Below are 13,698 nucleotides of genomic sequence, written 5' to 3' on the forward strand. Positions count from 1 at the left end.
CATTGGATACATGTTGTTTACTCGTGGACATCTTCACAAACCTTTTTCTATCTTTAGTAATGCATTGCGATGCTCCACTATCAACAACCCATAAATCATGGTTTACAGTTGAATTGCTAGACATAGCTAAACTAACATTCTTCTTAGCCTTCTGGTGTTTACTAGCATTCTGTCATTTTCCCTTCTTACAGAATCTAGCTATATGTACCCTAGCCCCCCAAGAAAAACATTTCCTAACAGTATAGGCAATTGAAGACAAATCCTCTTCTTGTGGTTGTTCCTTCCTCAGTTGGTCCCTATCCAGCCGTCTTCTTGCCTCTTCTAACAACCTTCCAGTTATGTCAGTTAATGTCAGTTTATCTCTGGGCAGGACTTCCAGTGAAGATACATAGTCATCATAACTTTCATCCAATGAGGAAAGAATGATGTAAACTTGATGCAGCTCTGAAAATATCAGTTCTTTTTCATGTAGCTCTTGAAAAGTTCTTTTCATGAAGTTTAAATGAGCCAACATATCTCCACCTTTCAGAAGACGTGCTCTAAACAGTTTACGTGTAAGATGTATGTGTGCACCTACACTGTCACGAACATAAATCCTCTTCAAATTCTCCCAACACCTAGCAGCAGACTCTTCTCCATGAATATGGACTAGCTGCTGGTCACTCAGTGTTAGTCCAATTATACAAAGAGCTCATTCGTTGTTCTGTTTAAAGTCAGCAAGCTTCTTGGCATCATCCTTATTAGCTGGATCCCAAGCATTTACATCCGGTGGGTCTTGAACTACATTCCATAACCCTTCTCTACGCAGAAGTAGACTGCACTTCATAGACCAGGAAACATAGTTTGTTCCATCCAACCGGGTTATCAGTGATAGACTTGTTGAAGTGACTTGTGCCATCTTTACAAGGATAGTAACCCACAATTAAACAGTAAACAGCTGTCTGTATACAGTACTGTGCATTCACACTAACTCTCAGTTATCTGAGCCTGGTATGGCCTGGACCCATAACCAGTGTTGAGGTAATTCCCCGTTAGGAGAATGAGCGCATACAGGGAGACGTATTTTGAGAGAAGTGTTTGAATAATACACACACAGTACACAGATACACTGTACAGTAAATGTAGGTTATTACTTCCAGAAAGTTTAAGCAAAGTCCAAACACAGTCCAAAGTCATTCACAAGTAAATCAGTCAGTTTTCAATCCAGGGATAATACAAATATCAAATTCCAGTGTCAAAAACAGTTCAGTATCAGACTTACATTAAATCCAGAAAATATCAGTCAATTAGGAAAAATGGAGGAATGGCAATACTTTTCAACAGAAGGAAACAGAGATACACTCATACTCTCTTCTGAGACTCAGACTCAGACAAACCAGGTTTCTGGCTCCATCTTATGGCTGTTTGAGAAACCACACCTAATTACAGTTTTGCATTTTCTTAAAGATACAGTTTTAAAATGTTTATCCTGGTTTATATATTTCTAACCCAAATAGCTGTTAGGTGACTCATATTCCTAACAGTATCCATCTCCTTGTAATTGGCGAAAAGTCACCCGGCAGCCTTTCATGCCTAAGGCGGGACTGGAACTCCCCGTCTCCTGGTGATTCAGTAAACTATACCTTTGCCTCGTAAACGTCTGTTCTGGCTTTGCTTTACTGTTCAACTATACCTTTGGCAAGTTTAACTCATTTCTGGTTTTGCTTTATTTTATTTCACTTGACCTTCAGTAAACTATACCTTCGGTGCAGAAACCTCAGTTTTGACTTTGCTTTACTGATAAACTGTAACTTTGGCACATGAACCTTAGTTCTGATTTTGCTTTTCTGTTAAACTATACCTTTGGCAAGCTAAGCTCAGTTCTGGCTTTCCTTTATGGTTAGACTATACCTTTGGTGAGAAAACCTCAGTTCTGGCTGTCTTTAACTGTATTTCTCTTGACCTTCAGTAAACTATATCTTTAGCGTGCAAACCTCAGTTCTGGTTTACTTTACTGTATTTGAATTGACCTTCAGTAAACTATACCATTGGCACGCAAATCTCAGTTCTGGCTTTGCTTTACTGTTAAACTATACCTTTGGGAAGCGTAACTCATTTCTGGATTTGCTTTATTTTATTTCTCTTGACCTTCAGTAAGCTGTACCTTTGCCGCACCAACCTCAGTTCTGACTTTGCTTTACTGTTAAACTATAACCTTGGGAACTTTAACTGATTTCTGGTTTTGCTTTATTGTACTTCACTTGACCTTCAGTAAAGTATGCCTTTGGCACGCGAACTTCAGTTGTGACTTTGCTTTACTGTTAAACTATAACCTTGGGAAGTTTAACTGATTTCTGGTTTTGCTTTATTGTACTTCACTTGACCTTCAGTAAAGTATACCTTTGGCGAGCGAACCTCAGTTCTGGCTTTCGTTTATTGTATTTCACTTGACCTTCAGTAAATTATACCTTTGGTGCACGAACCTCTGTTCTCACTTTGCTTTACTATTAAACTATACCCTTGGGAAGATTAACTGATTTCTGGTTTTGCTTTATTGTATTTCACTTCACCTTCAGTAAGCTATATCTTTGCTGCGCCAAACTCTCTTCTGGCTTTGCTTTACTGTTAAACTATACCTTTGGCGAGTTTAACTAATTTCTGGTTTTGCTTTATTGTATTTCACTTGACCTTCAGTAAACTATACCTTTGGCGTGTGAACCTCAGTTCTGGCTTTGCTTTATTGCAGTTCACCTGACCTTCAGTAAACTATATCTTTGGCGTGCAAACCTCAGTTCTAGTTTGCTTTACTGTATTTGAATTGACCTTCAGTAAACTATACCATTGGCATGCAAATCTCAGTTCTGGCTTTGCTTTACTGTTAAATTATACCTTTGGTGCGCAAACCTCTGTTCTGGCTTTGCTTTAATGTATTTCACTTGACCTTCAGTAAATTATACCTTTGGTGCACGAACCTCAGTTCTCACTTTGCTTTATCTTTAAACTATACCTTTGCTGCGCACCTCATTTCTGGTTTTCCTTTACTCTATTTCACTTGATCTTCAATAAACTATACATTTGGCGTGCGAACCTCTGTTCTGTGTTTGCTTTACTATTAAACTATACCTTTGTTGAGCGAACCTCAGTCCTGGCTTTGCTTTATTGTATTTTACTTGACCTTCAGTAAAATATACGTTTGGCGCGCAAACCTCAGTTCAGACTTTGCTTTAATCTATTTCACTTGATTTTCAGTAAGTTATACCTTTGGCGCTTGAACCTTAGTTCTGGCTTTGCTTTACTGCATTTCACTTGACCTTCAGTAAACTATTTCTTTGGCGCGTGAACCTCAGTTATGGCTTTCTTTCACTATAATTCACTTGACCTTCAGTAAAGTATACCTTTGGCGCGCGAACCTCAATTCTGGTTTTGGTTCATTGTATTTCACTTGAGCTTCAGTAAAGTATACGTTTTGTGCACAAACCTCAGTTCTGACTTTGCATTACCGTTAAACTATAACTTTGCAACGCGAACCTCAGTTCTGGCTTTGCTTTACTGTATTTCACTTGACCTTCAGTAAACTGTACCATTGGCACAGAAATCTCAATTCTGGCTTTGCTTTACTGTTAAACTATACCCTTGGGAAGTTTAACTGATTTCTGGTTTTGCTTTATTGTATTTGACTTGAACTTCAGTAAACTATACCTTTGGCATGCGAATCTCAGTTCTGGCTTTGCTTTATTGTATTTCATTTGACCTTCAGTAAGCTATACCTTTGGCTCAAGAACCTCAGTTCTGACTTTTCTTTACTGTTAAACTATACCTTTGCCGCACAAACCTCTGTTCTGTCTTTGCATTAATGTATTTCACATGACCTTCAGTAAACTATACCTTTGGTGAGCAAATCTCAGTTCTGGCTTTGCTTTATTATATTTCACTGGAGTTCAGTAAACTATACTTTTGGTGTGCAAACCTCTTTTCTGGCTTTGTTTTATTGTATTTCACTTGACCTTCAGGAAATTATACCTTTAGCCCGCGAACCTCAGTTCTGGTTTTGCTTTACTGTTTTTCACTTGACCTTCAGTAAACTATACCTTTGGCTTACGAACCTCAGTTCTTACTTTGCTTTACAGTATTTGTCTTGACCTTCAGTAAACTGTACCATTGGCACGCAAATCTCAATTCTGGCTTTGCTTTACAGTTAAACTATACCCTTGGGAATTTTAACTGATTTCTGGTTTTGCTTTATTGTATTTCACTTGACCTTCAGTAAGATATACCTTTGGCCCGTGAACCTCAGTTCTGGTGTTCCTTATTGTATTTCTGTTGACCTTCAGTAAACTATACCTTTGGCACACAAACCTCTTTTCTGGCTTTGTTTTATTGTATTTCACTTGACCTTCAGAAGACTACTTTTGGCGTGGAAACCTCTATTCTGGCTTCGTTTTATTGTATTTCACTTGACCATCAGTAAAGTATACCTTTGTCACACGAACCTCTTTTCTGGCTTTTTAAAATTGTATTTCACTTGACCTTCATTAAACTATACCTTTGCCGCACAAATCTCAGTTCTCGCTTTACTTTACTGTATTTCACATGACCTTCAGTAAATTATACCTTTGGCATGCATACCTCTGTTCTGGCTTTCCTTTAATGTATTTCACTTGGCCTTCAGTAAACTATACCTTTCCCGTGCCAACCTCTGTTCTAGCTTTGCTTTACAATATTTGTCTTGACCTTCAGTAAACTATACCATTGGGATGGAAGTCTCAATTTTGGCTTTGCTTTACTCTTACACTATACCTTTGGGAGGGGTAATGCGAATCTAAGTTCTGGTTTTGCTTTATTGTATTTCATTTGACCTTCAGTAAACTATACCTTTGGCGTGCAAACCTCATTTCTGGCTTTGCTTTACTGTATTGTACTTGACTTTCAGTAAACTATACCTTTGGTGTATGAACCTTAGCTCTGGCTTTGCTTTTCTGTATATCACTTGATCTTCAGTTAACTATACCTTTGGCGCATGAACCTCAGTTCTGACTTTGCTTCACTGTTTAACTATACCTTTGGAGCACAAACCTCTGTTCTTTCTTTGCTTTAATGTATTTCACTTGACCTTCAGTAAACTATATCTGTGATGACCCGTAGTCTCTCAAAATAACCCCAAACCCAAAACATATATTAAAGTCCGGTAAAGCCTTCAACTTAACTTCACTGTTTTATTTGGCCCAGTTTAAAGTCACAAAAGTAAATAATGAGGCAAACAGAAAACCAAAATAAATCGCACTTATGACAGTTCTGAAGCAAGCCAAGATAACTAATTATAAACTCCAGGAAAATAACCGAGAAAAGTCCATGGGAAGAATGTCAGCAAATATAAAGCTCTTTCAAGGTAAACACTAATTGACCTCAGCAATTCTAACTGTGCAGTTGCAAACTTATATACATAGCTCCCACCTGCAAGCCATGAGGAGGATCATGGTAATCTCCTCCTGAGTAGACCTCGCTTTTCCCTGGTCCTCTCCTCCCTGCATGACCTAGGATGGATAGGGGATGGGCCTGGATCCTCCTCTGAGTGCTCAGCTGGCCTCTGCCCTTCCCCAGCCTCGTCCACCACCTCTGGAGTCACACTCCCACTCCCTGTTGGCTGTTCTTCCTCTTCCTCAGAGTCAGACTCCACCAGGGATATGACACTATCCCCCCGGCAGCGCCCCCCACGGACCAGGCGGACTAGGATGTTGAGAAAACCGAGTGTGAATGTCCTGGACCAAACGAGGAGAATGAACCTCAGTGGCATCGACCCAGGTGAAGTCCTCTGGTTCATAACCTTTCCATTCCACCAAATACTGAAATCGGCCCCGCAGCTGGCATGAATCTCAGATGCTCTCCACTTCGTATTCCTCCTCTCCTAGAGGGGCTACTGGGGCCGGCTGTGATGGAGCCAGTCTATGTGGACTGTCGGATGAGGCAGGGACTAACAGGGAACAATGAAAAACAGGATGGATACGCATGGTCCGTGGCAGGGAGAGGCGATAAGCCACAGGATTGATCACCGCCTCGACTGGAAAAGGTCCCAAGTAACAGTGGTCGAGCTTTTTCGATGGTCGCGTCATTGGTAAATATCGAGTCAAGAGCCAAACCCGATCACCGACCACTAAAGGCGGAACATCGCAACGATGTCGGTCTGCAAACTGTTTATGGACTTACTTGGCTCTCTCTAGTTGATTGCGGACCATGTGGTGCACGGCTTTTAACTCCTGCAGAAACGTATACACTGCTGGAACTGGGGAATCAGACGGGGCTAAAGGGAAAAGTTGTGGATGAAACCCATAGTTAGCAAAGAAAGGGGACACACAGGTGGATGCAGGTTGAGCATTGTTATAAGCGAACCCACCACCGGCAGCACCTCCACCCAATTGTCTTGTTGAGTCACTGCTCAACAATACTGAAACAGCGGAGGTACTGCTCCAAAATAGCATTCACTCTCTCTGTCCCCGCATCAGTTTCGGGGTGATGAGCAGACGACAGACACGCCTGAACCTGCAGTTTCGTGAGTAGGATCAGCCAGAAGCGTGCCGTAAATTGTACCCCCCCCGATCTGATACCATGCGGTCTGGTATCCCATGCAACTGGAAAACATGGGAGATAAACAATTGAGCCGTTATCTTGGCGGATGGAATAGCCGCACACGGAATAAAGTGGGCCATTTTAGTCAACATATCCACCACCACCAAAATGGTTGTGGCACCATTCGATGGTGGTAACTCAACGATGAAATCCAATGAAACTGCCCCCCACGTTCGTTCTGGCGTGGGCAAGGGCTTCAATAGACCAGGGGGTGCACCAGGAGCATACTTGGCTTGGCGACAGATCCCACAGGACGCCACATATCCCGACACATCATGTTTAAGTCTCGGCCACCAAAATGTCCTAGAGATGAGGTGCAGTGAACACCCCAAAGTGTCCTGCCACCAGACTATCATGACATTGAAGTAGGATAAGGCCACGAAGAGGACCTCCAGGCACATAAATGCGATCATGGAACCGCAACAGGTCCCCAATATACGCCCAAGGAGTCTCTTGTCTCCCATTCTCATCCAATACTCGATGTCGAGCTGTCACAAATGGGTCCTGCCGCTGCACCTCCTGAATCCTCAGTCGAAGGGCCACAGGTTCCTCGGTGGCCACAAACCACTCCAACGGAATCACCATCTGGGGCAAGATTTTATCCTCCCTTCGGGTATACTCGGGGTTCTGAGATAGGGCATTGGCATGTTGATTCCCTCCACTCGGAACATAGGTCACCCGGAAATCAAATCGAGCAAAGAATAAGGACCATCTCACTTGATGCTGGTTCAATGTCCGAGCTGTACGTAGGTGTTCCAAATTGCGATGATCCGTCCGAACCTCGATTTGGTGACGAGCCCCCTCCAGGTGGTGCCGCCATGTCTCAAAAGTGACCTTAACCACCAATAGCTCCTTGTCCCAAATCATATAGTTGCGCTCTGGAACCGACAACTTCCGGGAATAATAAGCGCACGGGAACGAGGTGCCTGCGGGAGCATAGGCCTGGTGGACCACTGCTCCAACAGCCACATCGGAAGCATCTGTTTTCACCACAAATGGCTGGCCTGGATCAGGGTGTTTGAGGATAGGCTCAGAAGGAAAGGCAACTTTCAACGCCTCGAAAGCTGCCTGCTCCTCAGCACCCCAATGGAACTTCTCCACCTTCTTGAGCAGATTAGAAAGGGGAGCAGTCAAGGCAGCAAAGTGGGGAATAAATGTGCGGTAGTAGTTTGCAAACCCCAACAGTCATTGCACATCCTTAACCCGCTGTGGAGGTTCCCACGCCTGCAACAATTGAATTTTTTCTGGGTTCATTTCCACCCCAGCAGGTGAAATACGATGTCCCAAGAAGTCAGTCGTGGTTTGTGCAAACTGACACTTCTCACATTTAGCAAACAGGTGGTTATCACGCAAACATTACAACACTAGCCGCACATGCTGCCAATGTTCCTGCAGGAAGTCTGAGCAAAACAAAATGTCATCTAAATAAATGACCACGAATTGATCCAACAAATCATGGAAAACATTGTGCATGAAATGCATGAACACAGCTGGGGCATTGGTTAATCCAAAAGGCATCACGGTATACTCAAAATGCCTGTACCTCGTCTGGAAAGCTGTTTTCCATTCTTCCCCTGCACGAATGCAAACCAGATTGTAGGCCCCACGCAAATCCAACTTCGTAAAGATCTTAGCTTGACGAAGCCACTCAATCAGTTCAGGGATGAGGGGAAGCGGGTACTGATTCCTCACTGTGATTGAATTCAAGTTGCGGTAATCACAACACAAATGTAGCTCCCCAAATTTCTTTATCACAAAAAGCACTGGTGCAGCCAATGGGTTGGTAGAAGTCTGGATAAACCCTTTCCGGAGGTTCTTGTCAATAAAATCCCACAATGTGGACAACTCCAGTTCTGACAGGGAATATATCCGACCCACCAGCAATTTTGCATCGGGCAACAAGTCGATTGGACAGTCATATGCCTGATGCAGGGCAACTGATCCACCTCCTTCTCCCCAAACACATCACCAAAGTCCACCAACTCTGCAGGTAGATCCAGGTCCACAGGTGTAGCCACACTCCCTGCACAGAAGCGCAAGCAATGGTTGGCACACTTCCTATCAAGAAACTGCACAGCTCCAGATGATCAGACAATCTGTGGATCATGGGCCTGTAGCCACTCCAAACCCAGCACCACCGGAAAATGAGGCACTGAGGGAACGTAAAACATGGTTTCCTCCACATGCTACCCAATATGCATACAAAGGGGTGTGGTTGCAGCAACCACAGGTCCCGAATGAAGGGGCCGACCATCAATCGTCTCCACCATTACTGGTGGGGATACCTGTTGCTGAGGAATGAGCCACTGCTTGACAAAATGAGCATCCATGAAATTGGCTGTGACTCCTGAGTCGACCAAAGCTGGGATCTCCACCGCTCCCACACCAGGCACGAACACACTTGCTGTCAGCACAAGATGCTTCACCAATAGCGACTGTGGTGGAGATGTAGAAGATGTCAAAGGTGGCAAGGGTGGCCAGCCCCCAACTGCATGGGTTCCTCCAAAGGCACTTCCACCAAGGGTGCCATCTTGCTGGAAACAGATACGGTCTCGGTCTGTCGTCACACCCATCGCTGCTGAAGTCTTGCATCGATACGAAGACACAAATGCATGAGCTCCTGAAGGGTGAGAGGGCATTCAGTGTGCGCCAACTCATCCAGAAGCTCCGATGACAAACCCTCCTGGAACTGGTCTAATAGTGCTGCCTCATTCCATTGTACATCCTGAGCAACCACCCGAAAACTAGCAATATAATCCATGAGTGAGCCATGCCCCTGCTTCAACTCTCTCAAACGTCTGTTTGCTGTTTGGCTTCGAATAGGGTCCTCAAACATGGCCTGAAACTGATGGCAAAACTCAGCGTAATTGTCCAAAACCTGGTTGGGCTGGGTCAGCAGAGGTGTCGCCCAACGTGCTGCAGAACCTGACAACAAACTAATCAAAAAACCCACCTTATCCTGGTCAGTGGGAAAGTCCTCAGGCCGAAGGCTCTTGTAAAGCTGGCACTGCCCAAAAAATGCTGGAAATTGGGCCAGCAAACCATCAAATTTATCTGGCACTGCCACTGGGCATTTTCTGCGTGGCCGGGCAGCTTGCATTTGTGCCACCTGTGCAGTCAAAAGAGCAACTTGCTGGCTTAACTGGGCAATCTCTGTTCTGAGCTGATCCATGGTCACCCCCAAAAAAGCAAAAATCAGTTGAAGGGGTGGCTGAAGTCAAAATGTGATGACCCGTAGTCTCTCAAAATAACCCCAAACCCAAAATATATATTAAAGTCCGGTAAAGCCTTCAACTTAACTTCACTGTTTTATTAGGCACAGTTTAAAGTCACAAAAGTAAATAATGAGGCAAACAGAAAACCAAAATAAACCGCACTGATGACAGTTCCGAAGCAAGCCAAGATAACTAATTATAAACTCCAGGAAAATAACCGAGAAACGTCCATGGGAAGAATGCCAGCAAATATAAAGCTCTTTCAAGGTAAACACTGATTGACTTCAGCAATTCTAACTGTGCAGTTGCAAACTTATATACATAGTTCCCACCTGCAAGCCACGAGGAGGATCATGGTAATCTCCTCTTGAGTAGACCTCGCTTTTCCCTGATCCTCTCCTCCCTGCGTGACCTAGTGACTTCACTTGACTTTCAGTAAACTATACCTTTGGCGCACGAACCTCAGTTTTGACTTTGCTTTACTGTATTTCACTTGACCTTCAGTAAACTATTCCTTTGGCACGCGAATCTCAGTTCTGGCTTTGCTTTACTGCATTTCACTTGACCTTCAGTAAATTATAACTTTGGTGTGCCAACCTCAGTTCTGGCTTTGGTTTACTGTATTTCACTTGACCTTCAGTAAACTATACCTTTGGTGCATGTACTTCAGTTCTGGCTTTACTTTTTTGTATTTCACTTGACCTTCAGTAAACAATACCTTTGGCGCGCACCACTGTTCTGGCTTTGCTTTACTGTATTTCACTTGACCTTCAGTGAACTATATCTTTGGCACACGAACCTCAGTTCTGGCTTTGCTTTACTGTTAAACTATACCTTTGGTGAGCGAACCTCCGTTCTGGTTTTGCTTTATATTATTTCACATGACCTTCAGTAAACTATACCTTTGGCTCACGAACCGCAGTTCTGGCTTTGCTTTACTGTATTTCACTTGACCTTCAGTAAACTATACCTTTGGCATTCAAACTTCAGTTATGGCTTTTTTTTACTGTTTTTTTTAAGTTTTTATTTTTTAAGACAAACATATACAAACAATGCATAAAAACATAAAACCATCTTCCATTTTATATACATACAGTGTGTCAGTTGGTTACGAATCTTTTGTGCAATCCTTTCATAGTCGTTACTCACAGTTTATATAAATTTCACATTGTCAAACTAACATATACTTATAGATTTATCAATTCTTAATCATCCATGACTAAACTATTTATTCAATCATTGTATACGAGATATCCCAAATTTTATTTTAAAATTTATATTGTGCTTTCATCCAATTGTTATATATGTCTACATTATACTTTAAATCAATCTATTAAACTTCTATAAGAAAATTATCTGTTCTGTTACATTACCATGTCTTTTTATCCAACCATTGATAAAACAAATCCCATATCATATAAAATTGTTTATCTTCTTGTTCTCTGATTTCAAATGTCAATTTACTCATTTCAGCACAGTCCATAATTTTCTTAATAACTTTCTCCTGCACAGGTATGTTATCATTTTTCCAATCCTTAGCAAATGCAATTCTAGCCGCTGTTAAAACATTTATAATCAAATATTTCAGCTCTTTGTTTTATATTTCCGGTATGATTTCTTAAACATTCTCGCGATTCTCATCAGGGGTAGATGCCACCTGTAAAACATATTATACAAATTTTCTTTATAAGCAGTTGACATTGTCATTTTATAGTTTTGAGATCACAATTTTTGCCATTTTTCTAAGTCAATCCCATATCCAAAATTTTCCCCCAAGCAATCATCGTTTGTTTAACTTGTTCCTCCTCCAGTTTAAATTCTAATAAATGTCCATAAAGTTTTTTAATTACATTTTCATCAGTACCCATCAAAATTTTGTCTAAATCAGTCAATTTATCATAAATACCTCCTGTTTTAGAATCTTTATCAAATCTAGATTGTATTTGCAAATATATGCCAATTCATTTTTACACCTTGTTCTTCCAACACTTGCATAGATTTAAGTTCACCCTTTTCATTCAATATCTCACCATATCTAACTGTTTGTTCCTTTTTATATATTATTGGATAAGAAAAAGCTTCAATGGTAGATATCCATTGTGGAATTTTTAAGTAGTATTGTCTTTTTATCTTCTCCCAATTAAAAAACAGTGCCTCTCGAATATAATGTCTTCTAAAATACCCGTGTGTTTTAGTTCCCTTATACCAGAGGAAAGCATGCCATCCCAACAGCAAGTCATGCCCTTCTAAGGTCAATAGTCTACTGTTCCTTAATGTTATCCATTCCTTTATCCACATCAAACTTGTCATCTGGTAATATAACTCCCAATTGGGCAAGGCAAATCCTCCTCTTATTTTTGCATCTTGTAACAGTTTTAATTTTATTCTTGCTTTTTTACCCTGCCAAATATATTTCAGTACAATTCTATTTAAATCTTCAAAAAACTCTTTCCCTAATCGAATAGGAATTGTCTGGAATAAATATAAAACTCTAGGCAATACATTCATCTTAATTGTAGAAATTCTTCCAATCAATGATAGTTGTAGTTTTTCCCATTTTATCAGATCTATCGCAATCTGCTGTTTGAGTTCAACATAGTTATCCTCCTTCAGTGTGCTACATCTTGGTGTAATATATATCCCTAAATACTTGACCTTGCTTATGACCTGTATTTCCAAAATTTCTTCCAACTCTTTCTTTCATCTTGCTAACATATTCTTTGTTAATATCTTTGTTTTATCTTTATTTATTTTCAAACCTGCTACTTTTCTATATTTTTCTATTTTTTCTATTAATTTAGGTGTTGTTTCCAATGGATCTTCTAATATGAATACCAGGTCACCTGCAAAAGCTGGCAATTTATACTCTTCCTTTTTGATTTTCATTCATTTTATTTCTTTTTCTTCTCTGATGTTCCTATTCAACACTTCCAATGTTAACACAAATAGCAGAGGTGACAGTGGACAACCTTGCCTTGTCCCTTTTCTTATATCTATAGATTCGGTTAATTCTCCATTTACCATAACCTTTGCAGTTTGTTCATGGTATATTGTTTCAATGGCTTGGATAAATTTTTTACCAAAGCCCATTTGTCTCAATTGAAGTAAAGTGAATCTCCAACTCACATTGTCAAAGGCTTATTGTGCATCTAAAAACATCAAGGCCATTTGCTTTTCAGGATGCGCTTCATAATATTCCAAAGTATCCAAAATAATTCTCACATTGTCTTTGATTTGTCTCTTTGGCAGAAATTCATTTTGGTCAATATGGATAAAGTTATTTAGATATCTTTTCAGTCTTTCTGCCAAGATTGAAGCAAAAAAATTATAGTCTGAATTTAACAGGGACATTGGTCTGTAATTTTTAACTTGCTGCAGGTCTGTATCCTCCTTCGGTATAAGTGTAATATATGCTTCTGACCATGTTTTTGGTATTCTTTTCTTTAGCATAACTTCATTCATAACTTCTAATAGGTAAAGATTCAACATTTCCTGAAAAGTCTTACAGAGGTCCGCTGGCAAACCATCTGGACCTGGTGCTTTCCCAACATTCTGTTTTTTTAAGGCTTCTGTTAATTCCATCATCATTATATTCCCTTCTAACATTGTTTCAATATATTTAGGTATCTGAGGTAAATTTGCTTTCTGTAGATATTGCTTAACTTTTTCTTCTTGAATATTCTCTCTCTTTTTTGAAAACAATTTTATCGGTTTTTTTAAAAACAAACAAAACAAACAGAACATAAAAACATCAGCTCTCTTCCATACATATATACAAGCAGTCTGTCGGTTGGTTCATCAGTTTTGTGCATTCATTTCGTAGTCTCAATTACAGTTACATTACATAATAACTCATATTATCAATCCAAACTTATATATCCTA

Source organism: Pseudonaja textilis, unplaced genomic scaffold, assembly GCF_049901715.1.
Source record: "Pseudonaja textilis isolate UNSWEBS1 unplaced genomic scaffold, rPseTex1.2 PTEXSCF20, whole genome shotgun sequence".
Classification (NCBI taxonomy): Eukaryota; Metazoa; Chordata; class Lepidosauria; order Squamata; family Elapidae; genus Pseudonaja; species Pseudonaja textilis.